Source organism: Capra hircus, chromosome 27 (genome assembly GCF_001704415.2).
Source record: "Capra hircus breed San Clemente chromosome 27, ASM170441v1, whole genome shotgun sequence".
Taxonomy (NCBI): domain Eukaryota; kingdom Metazoa; phylum Chordata; class Mammalia; order Artiodactyla; family Bovidae; genus Capra; species Capra hircus.
The window spans coordinates 41383040-41402754 of NC_030834.1; the positions used below are offsets into that span (position 1 = coordinate 41383040).

Sequence of the window (19715 nt, forward strand, 5' to 3'; positions counted from 1 at the left end):
GGAAAAATCATTTCTGTATCTGGATCATCTACTTTTCTCCCATTACCACCAGATTCTAGTTCATAGTTTGCATAGCTTCGTAGAGTTACCATGAATTGGATCAAAGCCTGAAATCAGGTATTGACTTTGCAAACATCAGTTCAAGCTTTCTCTCTCATTTCCTCCCTTCCTCCTGGTTTGTGTGCTCTGACACACGTACACGAATATTTGCATATGTGAGTGCCCGTGATATAGACGCTGAGCTCAGAACCAAGAAAACACATTGATTTTTTGGAAGAGAAAATTGGCAATCTGTTCAAATCAAGCTCTAGTTATATTTTTTTTCTTTCTTTAACTAAAAAAAAGTTAAAATATTATACTTGACGATAGTATTTTTTTCTTTGATGTACCTAGTTGAAAAATCATAATCTTATATTTAAGAGTGTTAGGATTCAAAAAAAAAGTCATTACTTAATGTTGTATTCCATTCTAGAAACATATATTAGTGTGTCTCTATCTAGCTTTATCATCTTAAAACCAAAGGCACTAACTGTTGAAATTAAACATTCCAAATTGGAAAACAGCTACCGATCTGTAGCCTTTGGCAGTGGATTGGAATTTAGCTCAGTACATTGGGAACAAGTGTGAAATTTTAGTAAGAACACCAATCTGACATTTGATGTGAACTTTGCCACTGGTTTTGAGTATCGTTTCACTGTATAGATCATGTTTTACAAGTGCAGCTTGATATTCTTTGGGCCACAATTTTCTGTGACTGCTCTGCACTCCCGAGCTACAGTCGAGTATCCCGAGAGATGACTCAAAGGTTCCCTAAGGGAAGAATCTGTGGCAGCAATCCCATCATCATGAACTTGTGATGAAAACACATCTCTCAGAGTCAGCAGCATGACCTGAGGAGGACCGCTGTCTGAGAACATTGTGATAAAAGGAGTCCATGGAAGAAAAGCAAAGTCAGAAATAAAAACGGCCTCGCCATTAACAAGGGCTATTGCGGGACTGGTGGGCAGTTTTCTGGTCCAAGGTTTGGGCAGGTAGCTCCATAAGCCTGTTTTCATGAATGGCTTAATATACAGGTGAAGGTTTGCTGACAGTCGAGGTTATATTAAGTGTGGGAGGAAACAGGAGATACTGGAGACCATCTGAATTGCTGGACATTCCAAGAGGAAGAAGTCCGCAGCCTGGGTTGGAATCCCAGCCCACAGTTTATCGGGCTCTGTCTTCCTGGGTTGATGAGGCCCAATTTTTTTTTTTCCTGCAGAGTGGAAGTTTCCAGGTTGTTGTGGGGCTGTGGCAGGGAGGATGCTCATGGCTGAGCCCTGCCCTTGGCCCAGGGTTGGGGGCAGTGCTGTGACGGTGGTCGTTACTGTCCTTGCTGCCATCACAGTGGTCCGTTGGCTGCTCCTTCCTTCATCTCTGTCTTGGTTTTCTACCGTCAGCATCTCCCACATGAGAGCGGAGAAGCGTTCTTTGCTTGTGCCCAATCCCCCTGCACTCCGTCCTCGGAGGCCCTGCCTTATCTGCTGGCATCTGGCCTCTCCGGGCAACATCTTGCCCACTTACTTCAGTAGGATCTTTCTTAAAAGTAGTGCTTCTTAATGATGGGTGACCTTCTCATGGATATTCCAGATCTAGATAATGCATATCATTCATGGTGAATCAGTACTCTTCTCCTCATGGGTTGTTTAATCATAGTAACAATAACAACAGTACTTAAGACCTAGATATGGATTCTGTGCACCAACCATGGTTATAAACACTTAATTCTACCAGCTACCCTTGCTGTATGTGCAATTATGATCCCCATTTGCAGATGAGGAAACGAAAGATATCATAAATCACACAGCATCCTACAGCTCATGAATGCAGGTCCAGGACATAAACCTGACAGCTTGAAGTTTGGCCAGCTCGTGGTTCACTCTGTGTAGCTTTATACTACAGGAAGCCTATCGGACAAAATCAAATATTCCTGGTAGGTGTGCTGATGACCCATTTAGGAAGGAGGTTCTAACTACTCCTCGTACTGTCTTTGCCAAGTGTGTGGGGTGTAGGATCAAAGTTCCCCGTTGCATGTTTATCGAGTGTATGAATGAACTACCTAACAGTCTTTCTTCAGGGGACTCTTAGAGTTAAAGAGAGAAATGATGACATGACAGATCGTTAAAAAGCAATCAGAGGGGGACATCACCGGTCTCATTTATCAGATTTAAAATGTAAAATGTGAGCCATGTGTTGTAAACAGAGTTTGAAAAGACTTAAGTGAGCAAGGTTATATTTTCTCTACTGGGGAAAGCGTTGTGGATTCCATATGAGAGTTATGTGGCGTGTCCAGCATAACTTCCACCCCAGTTTTCTACTGGTGGTTTCCTGGTATTTGGGCACGTGTTACGCAAGTGACCAGTATTGGAGTAAACCAGCAGGAGGGGCATTTTTGACTGTGGGGAAGCCATAGTTTGCACATGGTAGTTTATGGGGCCCCTGGGTGTGGGTAGTGGTGTGGACCCAGATGAGGTGAGGATGTACTCTTTAGTGGGAAAACCCATGGAAATTTCAGCCTGAGAAGACTGCCTTCAGCTGAACACAGGGAAGGGTTTGTAGAGGCGCTAACTCTGACCAACACAGCTGCACTTCATGGGGTTGGACATGACTTAGCAACTGAACGATGATTAAGTGATATATTGGAAAATGTTTTGTAGTCTGTAAAGCACTGAACAATGATGCGGTTGACTTTATATTTTAAAAATGTAGAAAGAGGGAAACAGAGAAAAGTAACTCACTGGGAATAGAAGATGCGACCTTGATGAGCTTGGGAGCTGAAAGAATGTAGGCACGTCTGTGCCGTCAACAGCGTAAGAGCCCTGTGAAGTCCCCTTCCTAGTTCCTGTGTTTTCACCCCAGCTTGGCTGGCTGAGGATGCAGCCACACTGTTAGAGCAAGTGATCTTTCTGGAGCAACCCTCTCTGTTTACTAGGTTTATCCATGACTGCCTGCAATTCAAACAGCCCCTAAAATTGAGGTACTTTTCCACACTACCTTAGTCAGCTTGGTCTCCTAAGATAAAGTACCATAAACTTACTGGTTTACAAGTAACAGGAATTTGCTGCTCACAGTTCTGAGCCTGGGAAGTCCATGATCAAGGTGCCAGCCCACTCGGATCCTGGTGAGAGTCCTCTCCTGGGGTGTGGATGACTGTCTTCTCCGTGTGTCCTCACTTGGGCACCAGGGTGGGTTGGGGGAAAGTTTAGTCTCTTCCTGTCCTCACAAAGACACTAATCCCATCACAGGACCCCACCCTCACCACCTCATCCAAACCTTATTGCACACCAAAAACCCCACCTCCTCTTATCACCACACTGGGAATCGGGCTTCAACGTGTGGATTCTGGGGGGATGCAGACCTCCGTCTACTCACACATCCTGTGAGTTAAAAGCAGATTAACAGCCAAGTTTCCTACTTTCTTTCTCTCTCCCTTTTGTCTCTGCAGGCGTGCTGACACCTCCTTAACTTTTCATCAACATTTCTCTCATGTCTTTAGCAGCAATCAAAATAAAATAATACTTGCCTGGCACCTCTGATACAATATTCAAAATACATGAGAACATATTGCAGTCTGCTGCTAAAGAAGATGTCCTGCATTTCCTGATTTAAAACATTGTCACGGAGATTTTACCCGTGTGTGTGCGCTCCACTCTGACCACAGTTATAAACCCGGCAAGGGACAGAGGTGCCATATTTAAATGGGTAAAGCAGAGCCTTCTAGTGTTGCTCTGTGTTGCCCACATACTGCTGTGTACATCTGGAAGAGACATCTTATGGCCCAGGTGTTGCATGATATTATTATTTTTCTTCTTGTCATCTTCTAATTGCTGTAAAGCCCACGCTTCTAGGAGGCAGTTTAAAAGCAATGGAACCTGTGGTTTGCAATCAACTGCATATTATGACATGAATTCCCCATCCACTCACTGTTCCCATATTGTGTTCCTTTCATTAAAGCTAATGGGAGCACTGGGAAGGTGATCAATGGTAGGCCAGACCTCAGTAAACAGAGGATGTCTCAGAGATGGGAAGCCACCTTCCCTTCAAAGCGTCACGATTGTAATACGCTCATGTAATATTTCGGGGACACATCTTTTACACCAATATCCGCACGTTCAATTAGTGATAATTAGAGCCCAGCTGGGAAGAGCCATCTCAGTAGCACTGTGAAGAGGGCAGACAAGGCAGATGACACTCTTCATTCGAATCACTTCCCCACATACATGCCTGAGTCTGTTCATTAGTCCCTAAGAGAATCTATCCTTTCCAGACTCACCTGTGGGTGTTGTATTGCTGCACTGCAAGGCATACTGAAGCCTTTACAATATGGACACATCCTTGAGTTTCTTGGAATAACATCTTTATTGATAGGTAGAATCCAGGAGTACAAATAGAATATGAGTTGAATAAATCTGTGAACTATAAAATATTGTATAAATGAGAGGCAAAATTAGGTCTGCTTAAGAAGTCTGAAGTAAAGAGAGGAGTATGAAGCAGTTGGTGTCTTGAGGGACGGCAGGTTATGGGGTGACTGAAGCTTCAAGTGATTACCCACTGACCCCAGCCCCTGAGGTCCCAGGGTACAGCCCGCATGGGGAACCTAGGGTCACAAGTTTGCTGGAGATGAGCTGTTTCTTCACTAGATAGGAGGCTTTTCTTCAAGGCAGACCTTGCCCTTCATTTTTTTAGTCCCACAGGAAGTTCTCAGTACGCGGGTTGAAGACGGAGTTGTCTTGTAAAAATTCAAATTTCCAGCCACTTCGTTCAGCACTTGCTCAAGGAGTCTATCTTTTCTGGGGGAGCTACAGTATAAGGTGAATGTAACAGTCAGACATACATGCAAGCTTGTGGTGCCATTATCGTGAAATGGATCCAGGGCTCTATTACCGTTCTTTTGTTTATGAATTTATCCCTAACCTGTGTTTACAAATTACGCCCATTGCCTTGTTTGAACAAAACACATACAGAATAATATAATGAAATAGAAAATGAAAGCCAGGAGGAATGAATTAATTAACTATAAATGGAGATGAATAGAATGGCAGAGACCAAAATTAATATTTAATTTTTAATTTCCAGCCATCTGTGGCAAAAAGGGGAAGTTGGCAATTTACCACACTCTTATTAGTGGCAAAGGGAAGTTACCACATTTCTCTTGGTTTTTTAACATGAAATTTGAAAGTAAAATTTAACCTGGGACTTTTTACCTGGGTCCCAGAAGAATAAAAATATGTATTGTTCTGAATAGGAGAACTGTGGATTACCTGTGAGTGTCCCTCAAGGTAAATTTTTTAAAGTCAAGTCGATGATATCCAAAGCAGTTCAGAGAAGAAACACACACCCGCACAAACCGACACTTACACCTTTCTTGCTTCAGCAAGAATTATTTTCATCTTCTATTTTAGGTTGCTATGCTGGGTACCTGTGGCAGGCAGGCTGTTCAGAAAGGAATCAGGCATAATTTGTCTTCAGGGAATCCATGATCTAGTTGGATCATCTTGTAGGAATTATTGTAGTAGGTAGACTGTGGTAAGTAATCATAAGAAAGATAACGAATGTTAGCTGATTATAATCTCCGGAATTAATATATCATTTCTGTTTGAGAGCTCAGAATAAATTTAATAGTGGAAGTTTCATCCTAGGATTTTGTAATGTTGACATTAGAATGAAAAGAACAAAACATACATCCAAGTGGGGGAAAAATGGAAGCAAAGGTGATCAGTTTCCAATAAGCCACTCCCCATAGACCTAGCAGGTGACCTGAGTCTGATCCCTGGATTGGGACGATCCCTTGGAGAAGGGTATGGGTACCCACTCCAGTATTCTTGCCTGGAGCATTCCATGGGCAGAGGAGCTTGGTGGGCTACAATGCACAGGGTCACAAAGAGTCGGACACGACTGAGTGACTAACATTTCCGCTTGTCACTTGCACAGACTTGCCAACACACAGCCTCATACCCTCAAATACACATTTCCTGATTCATTCACTGGCCTGTCATGTCTAGGTGATATGTAAACTACTGGCCAACTAATATAATTATCTTGCTGTTAACTAAAATAGCGGGGAATGTAACGTTTTCATTCCAATATTGCAGAATGTGAATCTGTATTTAAGAGCTCCCTTTAAACCCAGGTGTGGCAGGAAATGCTCATATGCATCTTTAGAAACTGTTCATAGTAGATCCAATCACTCTGTCAATAGCCTCTATCAACTGCTGTCCTTCTCTGAGAAACACTTCTCTCCATTAAGAGATGTATGTCAACAATTTGGAAACTAAACGGGCTCTTGTGTGTCGGTTTCCCTGGAGGGTACAAGTTTAATTATTCACCCTGATAATGGAGTGTTGTGGGACACACTCCATTTTTCAATAAGCTGTATTTTTTTTTTTTTGGTATGTAATCAGTAGAGAGTATATAAAGTGGGTAATTAAGCCCCATCAATTAATAATACTTTTGTATTTGTTGTGTAAATATAGCTGGAAACAAAATCCATGTACTTGCCAATTATTCTTTTCTTTTTGTTCCTGTCGGTTGTTCATTTATTTATTTATTGTTTTTAATTTGAGGATAATTGCTTTAAATGTTGTGTTGGTTCTTGCCATACAACAAAGTGAATCAGCCACAAGTGTGTGTGTGTGTGTGTGTGTGTGTGTGTGTGTGTGTGTATGCACGTATATACATAGTCCCTTCCTCTTGAGCCTCCCTCTCCACTGCTGCACCCCTGTAGGCTGTCATGGAGCACCAGACTGAGCTCCCTGCGCTGCACAGCAGCCTCCCACCAGCTATGCTATGCGTCTTACACACAGTAGTGTCTGTATGGCAATGCTACTCTCTCATTTCATCTCAGCCTTTCCTCCTCCCACCCCTACCCATGTCCATTCTCTACATCTGCATCTCCATTCTTGCCCTGCATATAGGTTCATCAGTACCATTTTTTTCTAGATTCCATATATATATATATATATATATATGTTAATATACAACATCTGTTTTTCTGACTTATTTTACTCTGTATAATAGGCTCTAGGTTCATCTACTTCAATTCAACTGACTCAAATTCATTCCTTTGTATGGCTGAGTGATATTCAATTATTCTTTTCTAATACGTTTGGCTTTAACATAAATCTAGACTCTAAATGTAAAAATATTTTTAAACAATAGAGTAAAAAGAGAAAATTTTTCATGTCATAGCTCAAAGAGTAAGAGCTGTGGAGTCAGACAAACCCTTGTTTGACCACTTAGATGAGTAGCTAATGTAGCTCAGATTAATTCTGTTTTCTTTATGTCTGGAGAGACCATCTGCCTAGACCATGATCACTGATTCATTCTTTCCATTTGATTTTTTTATGTACATTTTCTAGGCTCTGTGCAATGTCCTTGTCTTCATAGAGTTTGCGATATATAAACATATTTAAAAAAAGAAAATACCTACAATTTATGGGAAAAGTCATGAATGAAATGAGATCAAAAGAAAGACACTTTGGTAAAACAGTGTTCCAAGTGGTAGGGAAAACGGGAGATTTGGAGAGACAGAAATTAAACAGGAATGCGCAAAAGGAGATCCCATTTAAATGAGTTCCATCAGTGCTTGAAAGCAACTGGTCCAAATTTTCCAGCAACTGGTCCAAAGCAAAAGCTGAGGACATTCATCACCACTAGACCAGACCTTCCAGAAATGTTAAGGGAGGTCTTCAAGAAAAAATGTAAGGATGCTGTGCATAAAAGGAAAACATGTGAAAGTGTATACTCACTGGGAAAGTCAGTTATAATCCCATGAAGTTCAGAAAAAAAGGAAGGCAATTGATTAAAAAAAAAAGCTACCTGTATATCCCCTTCTAAGCTGGGGAAAGAAGATAAACTGTTAAGTCTTCAGATCAGAAATACTCGTTTTCAAATAACTCCTCTAGGATATCGGTTCTGGTGAACTGTCATATCAGAACTAAATATCTCCCACCCACACAAGGTGCTCACCTGCAGAGGATGTTACTGCCCTAGAAGGCCAGCTTCTGCTCTTTTTCGAAGATCTGAATTCTCCCTGCACTTGAGGGTTTGCAGTGATTGGACTCCAACTCTGAAAGTTTAATCTGACTGTATTGAATAGGTCAAGGGCAACAATAACTAGAAATTATATATGGACAGTATGATTTGAAGTTAAATTAAAAACAGACAACCAATTTTCAAAAGTGAGTTATCAGGGAACAGTTTGAACTACATGGTGATGATTTCCTCTCTTTCTTTAGCTTGTGTCCAATGACGTGTGTGCCAACCATGGTCTTTGAATCACTCATCTCCTGGACATTCTTAAATCAGTCCTACTAAGCAGTGCTCTGAAGCCATAGGAGTTTCATTCCCAGGGATGTCTTTCATAGGCCACGTGAGGTATGCATCATCTCTCAGAAACCTCGGGCCAGCCTCCCAGCATGGGAAGAAGCCGCTGGAGCAACAGCCAGTGGATGAAGAGCCTCCCCCCTCCCTCCCACCCAAGAGTCATTCCACTGTGACTTATTAGTGTGTTTGTTTAATTGGATTTGTGTAGGGGCACTGAATGGGTTCCACCCAATAATTAAAAAAGGAAATGTCCAGTTTAGCACTAAAAGGCTCAGAGCCTCAGTGTCTACAGACATTTTTCAGTTGTTCCAAAATCATCATATCACGAAGGGGAAAAACAAGTACATTTGAGACAACCCTTTCTGTCACCTGGCTCTTTCTATGTAAGAATATTAATAGAAAAGTAATGGATGGCATAGAGAAAGGGTTGAGTTTTAGAGGAGAAGGCCGCAGAGGATGAGCGTTAGATGACATCACCAGCTTAATGGACGTAAGTTTGAGCGAACTCCTGGGGACAGTAAAAGACAGGGAAGCCTGGCATGCTGCAGTCCATGGGGGTCGCACAGTTGGACATGACTTAGCAACTCAACAGCAGCAACAACACGGAATCGATCCCAGAGGCTGAGTGATGAGCACGCAAATCAGAGTCCAGGAGAGGGACCCTGCTGGAGGCAGGGGCCACTGCGGGGTACGCGTGCCTGGCCACCACCTGGAAGACATCTGGGCAGTGTTATTAAGGAAGGAAGGCAAACTGCTGGACATGATTTGAATGTGGAGACTCTAAGAGTGATTTCTCAGAAAAACTGTCATCAATAATCAGTCCGCTGGTTGATTAATTTCAACTGCCTTCTGCCCACCACACCAGAAGCCCCAGTATTTATCATCATCATTTTATAAAGCACATTCTAGGCCTATTATAATGAGCATGTAAAACATGATTGAGAATCTTCTTGAAAACTATGAGACAGTCATTATTCTACAAATTAAAATCTTGGCTAAAGGTGTTAAATATAAAGCTAGATTGTCGAGTGTGTAGATCATCACCCTTCTTCCAGCCCAGGATTCTTGGCAGTGCGCCATGGAACTCTTGTGAGCAAATCTGAAGTATTTGTACCCCTCATCAGAATTTGAAAGAAGATTCTGTAATTAATTATTTCTTGGCTTTTTGTTTTCTGGTTTGGTTATCTCCTGTTAACCAAATTTATTTACATTCATTAGTAAGTTACTCCAAGCAGTTGGGTAAAACTGTTTTATAGGCTTACAGTTTTAACCATGACATAATTTGGCAGTAGCCCAATTACATATTTTGCATACAGACATGCATCATAATTTTCAAATCATTAGAAGTAGAAGTTTTTTTAAGGTTATGAAAAAAATGTCAGTTGGAAGCTGTGTTTTTGCCAGATGAGATTTAAAATAGTTAAAAATACACAGATCATTTTAAACATTAACAACTTCATCCAGCACAAATGTTTTCATTAAAGTGAGTTCTGGGTTCTTAGTGAAGGATGGTTGGGATTTGCCCCATTCAATCAAGATAATTTTATTATAACACCTGATCAATTGATATATTATTTTGAATAATTTAAAGTAATATGATATCAGGCCGATTTTACTTAAAATCATATGTGAATTATCCTATTATATACTCTATAAATAGGTGCTTGCTGCTGCTCCTGCTAAGTTGCTTTAATCGTGTCCGACTCTGTGCAACCCCATAGACGGCAGCCGGCTCCCCCGTCCCTGGGATTCTCCAGGCAAGAACACTGGAGTGGGTTGCCATTTCCTTCTCCAGTGTATGAAAGTGAAAAGTGAAAGTGAAGTTGCTCAGTCGTGTCAGACTCTTAGCGACCCCATGGACTGCGGCCCACCAGGCTCCTCTGTCCATGGGACAGGCAAGAGTGCTGGAGTGGGGTAAATAGGTGCTTATGACTGACTAAATCACCAGCACTTTTAAAGACACACACTGTTTTATAAGTAGTTTGAGCTGTGTTTTCACCCATTACTGAAACTTTATCATGAACAAAGTTTATTATTACTATTATGAAAAGAAATATAAAGTTATCAAAAAAATTCAAATATTTTGAGAGAATTACATTTATAAATACTATAAAATATTTTCCCTTATATTTATTTAATTAATTACTTTATTTTAACTGGGTGATAATTAAGCAGAGATCAACTTGCCAACATCCCCTGGATCATCAAAAAAGCAAGAGAGTTCCAGAAAAACATCTCTTTCGGCTTCATTGACTGTGCTGAAGCCTTTAACTGTATGGATCACAATAAACTATGGAAAATTCTGAAAGAGACAGGAATACAGGACCACCTGATCTGCCTATTGAGAAATCTGTATGCAGATCAGGAAGCAACAGTTAGAACTGGACATGGAACAACAGACTGGTTCCAAATCAGGAAAGGAGTACATCAATGCTGTATATTGTCACCCTGCTTATTTAACTTATATGCAGAGTATGTCATGAGAAACACTGGGCTAGATGAAGCATAAGCTGGAATCAAGATTGCTGGGAGAAATATCAATAACCTCAGATATGCAGATCATACCACCTTTATGGCAGAAAGTGAAGAAGAACTAAAGAGCCTCTTGATGAAAGTGAAAGAGGAGAGTGAAAAAGTTGGCTTAAAGCTCAACATTCAGAAAACTAAGGTCATGGCATCCGGTCCCATCACTCATGGCAAATAGATGGGGAAACAGTGGAAACAGTGGCAGACTGTCTTTGTGGGGCCCCAAAATTACTGCAGATGGTGACTGCAGCCATGAAATTAAAAGATGCTTACTCCTTGGAAGGGAAGTTATGACCAACCTAGACAGCATATTAAAAAGCAGAGCCATTACTTTTTCAACAAAGGTCTGTCTAGTCAAGGCTATGGTTTTTCCAGTGGTCATGTATGGATGTGAGAATTGGACTATAAAGAAAGCTGAGTCCTGAAGAATTATGCTTTTGAACTGTGGTGTTAGAGAAGGCTCATGAGAGTCCCTTGGACTGCAAGGAGATCCAACCAGTCCATCCTAAAGGAGATCAGTCCTGAGTGTTCATTGGAAGGACTGGTGCTGAAGCTGAAACTCCAATACTTGCGCCACCTAATGTGAAGAGCTGGCTCATTTGAAAAGATCCTGATGCTGGGAAAGATTGAAAGTGGGAGGAGAAGGAGATGACAGAGGATAAGACGGTTGGATGGCATCACCAGCTCAATGGGCATGAGTTTAAAACTCCGGGAGTGGGCTCGGAGGAACCAGCCCCGGCTGGGGAGCAGCGGCGACTCCGGGGCCCGGGGCCACAGCTTTCCGAGCTTCGGTGTGAGGCCGCTGCGGGTCACATCTTCTGGCCGCCGCCCGAGTTTGTGGTGATTATTGCCGCCGCCGCCACCGCCTCGGCTGCCATCTCCTCCTCCTCCTCCCCCCGGGCCTCCGCCGCCTCTTCCTCCTCCTCCTGGGCCGGGTCGATCCCCTCGCCGCTGCCGCCGCCTCCTGGGCTGGGCCCGCGGTGTCTCGGTGTCTCGGTGTCTCGTCCCCTCGAGGAGCCGCTCCCGCTGCTGCCGCCGCCGCCGCCTCATTCATCCTCTGGCAACATAGGCGGCACAGGCACCAAGATGCCCAACCGAGTGGTCTGCCGGGAAGCCAGTCACGCCGGGAGCTGGCACACAGCCTCAGGACCGCAGCTGACCGCCCAGCTAGAAGGTTGGCTTTCACAAGCACAGTCTACAGAGAGACCTGCTAGAGCCATTATTGCGCCCCATGCAGGGTCTACGTCCTGTGGGTCTTGTGCTGCTCATGCTTACAAACAAGTGGATCCATCTATCACCCGGAGCATTTCCATCCTTGGGCCTTCTCATCATGTGCCCCTCTCTCGATGTGCACTTTCAGTGTGGATATATATAGAACAGCTCTGTATGACCTTCCTATTGACCCAAAGATTTATGGAGAACTATGGAAGACAGGAATGTTTGAACGCATGTCTCTGCAGACAGATGAAGATGAACACAGTATTGAAATGCATTTGCCTTGTAGAGCTAAAGCCATGGAGAGCCATAAGGATGAGTTTACCATTATTCCTGTATTGGTTGGAGCTCTGAGTGAGTCAAAAGAACAGGAATTCGGAAAACTCTTCAGTAAATACCTAGCGGATCCTAGTAATCTCTTTGTGGTTTCTTCTGATTTCTACCATTGGGGTCAAAGGTTCCGTTACAGTTACTATGATGAATCCCAGGGGGAGATTCATAGATCCATTGAACATCTAGATAAAATGGGTATGAGTATTATAGAACAATTAGTTCTGTATCTTTTAGCAATTACTTGAAGAAACACCACAATACTATATGTGGAAGACATCCCACTGGGGTGCTATTAAATGATATCACAGAGCTGCGGAAGAATGGAATGAATGTGAGCTTTCCCTTTTTGAATTATGCCCAGTCCAGCCAGGGTAGAGACTGGCAAGACAGTTCAGTGAGTGATGCAGCTGGAGCACTCTCGGTTCACTGAAGCTCTGAATCCTCAGGAATGCCATCTGCACATACTCATACTCTGTCCAGGGTCCCAGCCTAACCCTTACCAAGATACTGGTCCTGGTTTGGGGGGATTCTGAAACCTCAAACTAATCAAACTTTCTTCTCTTCTTTTCTAGTAGGTGCAGTTCTTCCTTAATTTCAACTCATAAAAAAGAACGCCTTATAGTTCAGAGCAGTGGGAAGAACGCCGGCATCAAAATATTTTGATCAAAAAAAAAACAGGCAATGTAAAGGCACAGTTGTGGCAGGCAGTTTTTTGAAAGTAACTTGTGGAGCATTTACCATATCCTAATTTGCACTCTTTGCAGACTTGTGCACATATACTCTGCTTTCAGAATAGTTTTGCAAATTGTATACAAACAAACAAAAAAGGTAGAAGCTTTTTAATAAAGAAGTTGCATTTATAAATTATCTGTATTAGAATATAAAATTCTCCAGTTATAGTCAATTACTACCCATATTGTACAATAGATACCTTCTATTTTAGTTGCTAATAAAGGGCTACACAACTCGAAAAAAAAAATAATAAAACTCCGGGAGTTGGTGATGGACAGGGAGGCATGGTGTGCTGCAGTCCATGGCGTTGCAAAGAGTTGGACACAACTGAGTGACTGAACTGAGTCACTTTATATGTGGTGGTTTTCGCCATACATCGATATGAATCATCCATGGGTGCACAATGTTTTCCTTTTTATTATTCAAACTGTAAAAAAAAAAATTGACACATTTTATTAGGTGATTATATGCCATTATTTGCAATGTTATTTTGAATATTTGGTCCAAATAAAAGTAAAATATGGATGTAATTTCACCCATTTAAGAAATCTACATATTTGATTCAATTTCTTTCAATTCATCAGAAAAGTAATACTTGAAGGAGAAGAGAAATGAAAAACCCAAAGCATGTTTGGCTTGTAAATTAAAACCCAGGGAAAATAATTATCCAAGTTATTTGTAATTTTTTGAGAGAGTTTATTAAAGAAACAAATTTTCTTACTTGGACTTTGAGCTAATAGATGTGAGTGTGTGTCCAAGGTTGTGTATACACAGACACACATACTAAAAATTGTGTGTGTGCGTGTGTGTGTATGTGTGTGTTTTTTTTTTTGCATGTGTGTTTAAAATCACTGCTGATTTCTGGCAACTAGCTGCAAAATCTCAAATTATGGCAAATTCATTGATTTATATGAGTTTATCAATGGAATAGTCACTAGCTCTGGAAAAAAGATAAAATGCTTTATATCACATTTTTTCTTCCAGTGGCAATGGTATTGTGATATATTTAAGAAATTAAATATTTTCTTTAAAATTACAGAATAACCAGGGAGTTTTATAGTTTTCAGTAGTGTTTTTACTTATACAAGAATTATTTGGGATACATGCTGTCTTTAAAAAAATCAACAACTGCAGGAATACTGTCACGTACTTTCAGATGATATTAGTATTATGCATGTGCTTCACTAGTAGAGTGCAAGAGGTCACAGAAGAGGTAAATATACAAAAGCGAAGTATTCTTTGGAAAACGGTCTCTCTAACACCACGTGTAGTGTTGCCTTTGGAAGGACATGTGAACCCTTGTGCCAGAGAGAACTTTCTAGGGAAGTGCAGGACACACACTCAGGCCTCCCTCCACCCTCCATGGCAGCTCTGCATAGGACATGGCTGGTGCAGAAACCTTAACAGTAGTAACTTGTATGTTTTCAGTTGAAGGGGTTTATTAGACTTTGATTCCCGTTTGATTTGATTAACATTTCACCTGCTAATATAGCTCACAAGAATAACTGCTGCTACTGCTAAATCACTTCAGTCGTGTCCGACTCTGTGAGACTGCATAGACGGCAGCCTACCAGGCTCCCCCATCCCTGGGGTTCTCCAGGCAAGAACACTGGAGTGGGTTGCCATTTCCTTCTCCAATGCATGAAAGTGAAAAGTGAAAGTGAAGTCGCTCAGTCGTGTCTGACTCTTCGCAACCCCATGGACTGCAGCCTGCCAGGCTCCTCCATCCATGGGATTTTCCAGGCAAGAGTAACTGCTGTAAAACAAATAGAAGGCTTTCATTGGATAACTCATATCAGTGGTCTCATTAAAATATGCTGTTAGAAGAGGAACGTGAACAGTTAATCATGTAGTCAATAACATTGTTAACTGGCTTTTCCCACTTAACCACTATGAATAAGAGTCTTTTTTGTCTAATTTTTGCCACTAGTTCTTTATTTTGGTCATCTAGCTGGTAGCCAATGGCAGCCCACTCAGGTACTCTTGCCTGGGTGTGTGTTCATACTTTCTTAGGGAACCGCGCCATGTTCCTTCCTAAGGAATGCAGAGACAAAACCCATTCTAGGGAGGAAAGACAGAAGGATCCAGACACAGACACACTGGTTACAAAAACCTAAAGTTATATTAAGAATTGCTTCATCACAGAATGGATGTGTCTTTTTACCTTAGCAAATAGTGAAATTTTAGAAAAAAATCAAAACAACATTGACAGTATTCAAAGATTGGAATTCTTAATTCAGGTTGTGTTAGAAACTTATGTAACCAGTGCCTGTAAACAAATAAAGAAGAAAAAGGTCAGTACAACTGAAGTGAATGGTTTTTGTTCAAGGAAATGGTAAAAAAAGAAAAAAAAAGTCTGTGCGAATTTAAGCAGTGAATAGACAGGCAAGTTAAAGTTCACAGAAAATAATTTGACATTTAATTCTGGTCTCTGCTTTGCTGCTTTCCCTTAATGACTCTAAGAAAATGCCTTTGTTTTGGTAGCATGTTGAAAATATTTATTTGGTCGTAAAAGCTGACCTTCCACGTGAGAGCATGGCATTAATCTCTTTTGACTTCTCTGGGTCTGTCTTTCATTTTTAAAAACAGAATAAGATAGTCTAGATGTTTACCTAGCAGTAAAATTACCCTAAAAATCAGAAACATCACACAAAATCATGGTTTTATTTCTTTAAAAATTTTCCATTCCATTAGATTGGCTCATATTTAAAATTCAGCCTAAGAATTTTGGGAGTTCTGGTTTACTAAATAGGTTATCTAATATGCTAAATGTGTGACTTGAATCGTCAAATCCCAAAGCATATAAAGAGGGGAAAAAGTTCTTGAGAGAGATCTTATGCAGAATTAATGGGCACAGTCATCATTTGTATTTTCAGAATGTTGCATTCAGAACGCATCTGAACAGCAGCTGCAGCCCATGAAAACTACAAGAGGCTGGCAAGCTGAGGGGAGTAGAACACACAACTTGAAGAGACAGAAAAGCCCAGGGAGGGTTCTGAGTACTAGAAATGGCGGCCCTCTCGACACGGACAGGAAGTCCCATGTTGCTTCTCTCCCTGGGGCCAGAAGGCAGCATACACAGAATTCACCACCTGGTGATTTCAGAGAAACTGGGATGACACAGTTCAGTGCCACCAAAAGCCAGCTGCCACAGCTGTGCCCAGACCACAGGGACACTCAGATACCTGCCGCATCGGACGGTCCCCCTGCCGACTGAGAAGCTGAATCTAGCAGAGGTCCGCTTTGCTACGGGGTCAGCATTCCCCTGACAGTTACCCTGGAGGTTTTCCTTTGCCCCTTGCTGGTAGTTTGGGTGGGCCCGCAGCCATATTTCAATTGCAAAGCATGAAAACCTGGCTTCAAAGTCCTTGGTTGTATTTCCAGAGTCCTTAACGTCAAGGATGGTGAACCTTCTTGCAGTTGCTTCTTGAGTAAGCAGGGACCCAAGGGCTCACATGGCCACGTCCTTGTGGCAGGCGGTCCTTGGTTGCATTTCCAGAGTCCTTAACGTCAAGGATGGTGAATCTTCCTGCAGTTTCTTCTTGAGTAAGCAGGGACCCAAGGGCTCACATGGCCACGTCCTTGTGGCAGGCGGTCCTTGGTTGCATTTCCAGAGTCCTTAACGTCAAGGATGATGAATCTTCTTGCAGTTTCTTCTTGAGTAAGCAGGGACCCAAGGGTTCACATGGCCACATCCTTGTGGCAGGAAGACCTGGAAGCTGCCTCATCACCCAGGATTCCTTCTCCTGCTCAGTAACAAACAAGAGACTTGCCACCTTTTCCTGGGCTGGATCTTCTGTGTTCACCGTGGTACATCTGTGCTTACAAAGCACATTCAGGGTCAGGACCCACTTCACTCTGCTGGGCTCCATACTAGATTAAACTAGCCTAGCCAGTGCTCAGGCTTCCCTAATAGCTCAGTTGGTAAAGAATCCACCTGCAATGTAGGAGACCCCTGTTCAATTCCTGGGTTGGAAAGATCCGCTGGAGAAGGGATAGGCTACCCACTGCAGTATTCTTGGGCTTCCTTCCTGACTCAGCTGATAAAGAATCTCTCTGCAATGCAGGAGACCTGATTTCTATCCCTGGGTTGGGAAGATCCCCTGGAGAAGGGAAAGGCTACCCACTCCAGTATTCTGGCCTAGAGAATTCCATGGACTGTATAGTCCATGGGGTCATAAAGAGTCAGACACGACTGGGCAACTTTCACTTTCAGCCAGTGTTCTGGGCAGGTGTTCATTTTGTAAGAGAAAACCAGTGCAATGTGATAGCTTCCTAGTCTACCATTACCTGTCATCAACAACTCACTGTTTTCTAGTACATTTGACCTTTTCAATATCTCCCATGTAAATGTGTCTTTAATTTCAGAGCTGAGTTTAACACAGGCTACTTAGTAGTTGAGTAACTCAACATGAATCTCACAGTAAATGGAAAATGACATTTTTGTCGTACAACTCAATCATATGTTGACTAACAGCTCTTCCTAAGTGACAAAAATGCCAGGTGAGATTGCTTAAAATGAGTTACTCTCTTAGAATTACCTAGATCTCTGCATGCTAGTCCGACAACTTTCCAGAAATTCTATCATCATTGAAAACTTAAGCATTCCCTTTCTCACACAAAAAGGATGTCAGATTTCTTCATATATTAAAATGACAGCATATATAATGCTTCCACAGCAAGTTCAGATAGCTGTTGTCAAAATCCTAATTCAGTACATCAATAATACTTATTCCTGTCGTCATGCATAAACATTCAGACTTTTACAATGTAACAGTCACTTATATTGTGATTTAATTTTAGTCCACGTTTGGCTGGAATGAGGTTTCAGTCCCTCTACCACCTGTCATCAGAGGTGGACACAAAGCTGATGTGTCCTCATGCTCCTCAAGCATCTGATTACTGCACACCCGATGTGGGTGCTGAGCGAGGACACAGTCCCTCCAGCTCCGGCAGTAGTCAGAGGATGCTCGAGGGTCCTGCCCTGACCGCCTGGTCCTGACACGCATCCTCACATCTGAGACATGACTTCACATTGGAGGAAGACCCCAGGTGTTGTCACCTTGTGTTTTCAAGGAAAAAAGTAACCTGAGGTTAGGAACGGTTAGGATGGCCAGGCACAGGCAGAATCAAGGCATGTGGATGGCTGTGCATCAGAAACATCAGCTTCACTTGCCTCGAGTTCTAGACTCAGTCTGGACACTGAGCATGCGTTATTTTTGGAGTGGCTGTTATTCTCAGGCAAAGTTAATGGAAAACCTATTCCTCGCCTTTAAGGAACTTCAGGGAGATTTAGGATGAGGAAACATCATGAGGTGTCACGTTTTAAAATCAGGAGAGATGTAAAGGGTGTTATTGAAAGTACCTAAGTCAGCCTTTAAGGGACAACAGTTAATGAAAGAGTTGGGAGTTGCTGCCTTCCGCCCGGGCTGAGTGCAAAGCCGTGTGTGTGGCCACTCGTCATCCTCCGGTCCTGGTGACCTAGGAGGGGCCATGTCAGCCTCTTTGTATCTAGGGAGGGTGACGTCTGCCCCTGCCCCTGAGGCAGGTGTCAGGACACCCTTAGACCAGCTCAGGGCTGCAAAACTGCTTCATGTGAGGACAGAGTACATAGTCGGTTAAACCGAGAAAGGACCGCAGTCAGATTGAGTCCATAACAACTGCTTAATTCAGTATCTGACTGGTGCCCTTTGACCCCAGCTGGTCTCCCCCATGTCCTCCTCTCAGAGCTTCTCTCTTCCTTCCTCTACCTGGGGAAGAGTCGCTGGCTTCCCAGAGATGCTCATTCCGGCTCAGGGAAAGCTTCTAAGGAAGTTTACTTCCTGTGTTTAGCCATTCTTTTCCTGGGGGCATTTCTGCTTTATTAAAAGAGGACCTGACAAGGGGATAGAACTTTGCTAAAAGTGTTGATCTCTGAAACAGAAGCTCCAGAGCTTTAAAGGAGAGCATCTTGGGGGAAAAAAAAATAGGGACAAAGTTTCTTGGTATCCCTCCAGCTCCTCATTTCAGATGTGGTTTCTCCCTGGAGGTGACCCAACCCAGTGACTCAGAATTAATCTGGACTTGATTTGGAATTAAGAGTTTTGCTGGGTTGCTCAGGAGCAGCACTCCCCTTACTCCCCATTGACCTTGCATGCAGAGTGCTGGTAGGCTTAGAAATTTCTAGTTTCCCTAGAGGTGGTGATACCCGGGACCCCTGCAGGATCCCAGCCAAGGCCGGGGGTCACCAGCAGGACTCACATGTGTGTGTCCCCGGTGGTTCCTGCTCATCCCGCAGGCTCCTCCCCTCCCTGTGCATGTTTCTCCTGCCAGGATGGTTCTGTCCACCCTTGGTGGTGGTGCTGGTTCAGTTGCTAAGTTGCATCTGACTCTTGGCAACCCCGTGGACTGTAGCTCGCCAGGTTCCTTTGTCTGTGGGATTTCCCAGGCCAGGATACTGCAGCAGGTCGCCATTTCCTCCTGCTTTTCTCTTTACTAAATTTCAAACTTCATCGTCATAAAAATGAGCTTCTGTCCTCCGTGTCGCCGCTCCTGGGCTGTGAAATATG

General features: G+C 42.7%; 1 protein-coding gene and 1 pseudogene across 1 annotated transcript in view; both read left to right on the forward strand.

Moving 5' to 3' along the window:
- The window catches only part of CSMD1 (CUB and Sushi multiple domains 1), a 2085346-nt gene that overhangs the window by 1033425 nt on the left and 1032206 nt on the right, over window positions 1-19715 (forward strand).
- On the forward strand, window positions 11954-12985 carry LOC102186368 (annotated as a pseudogene).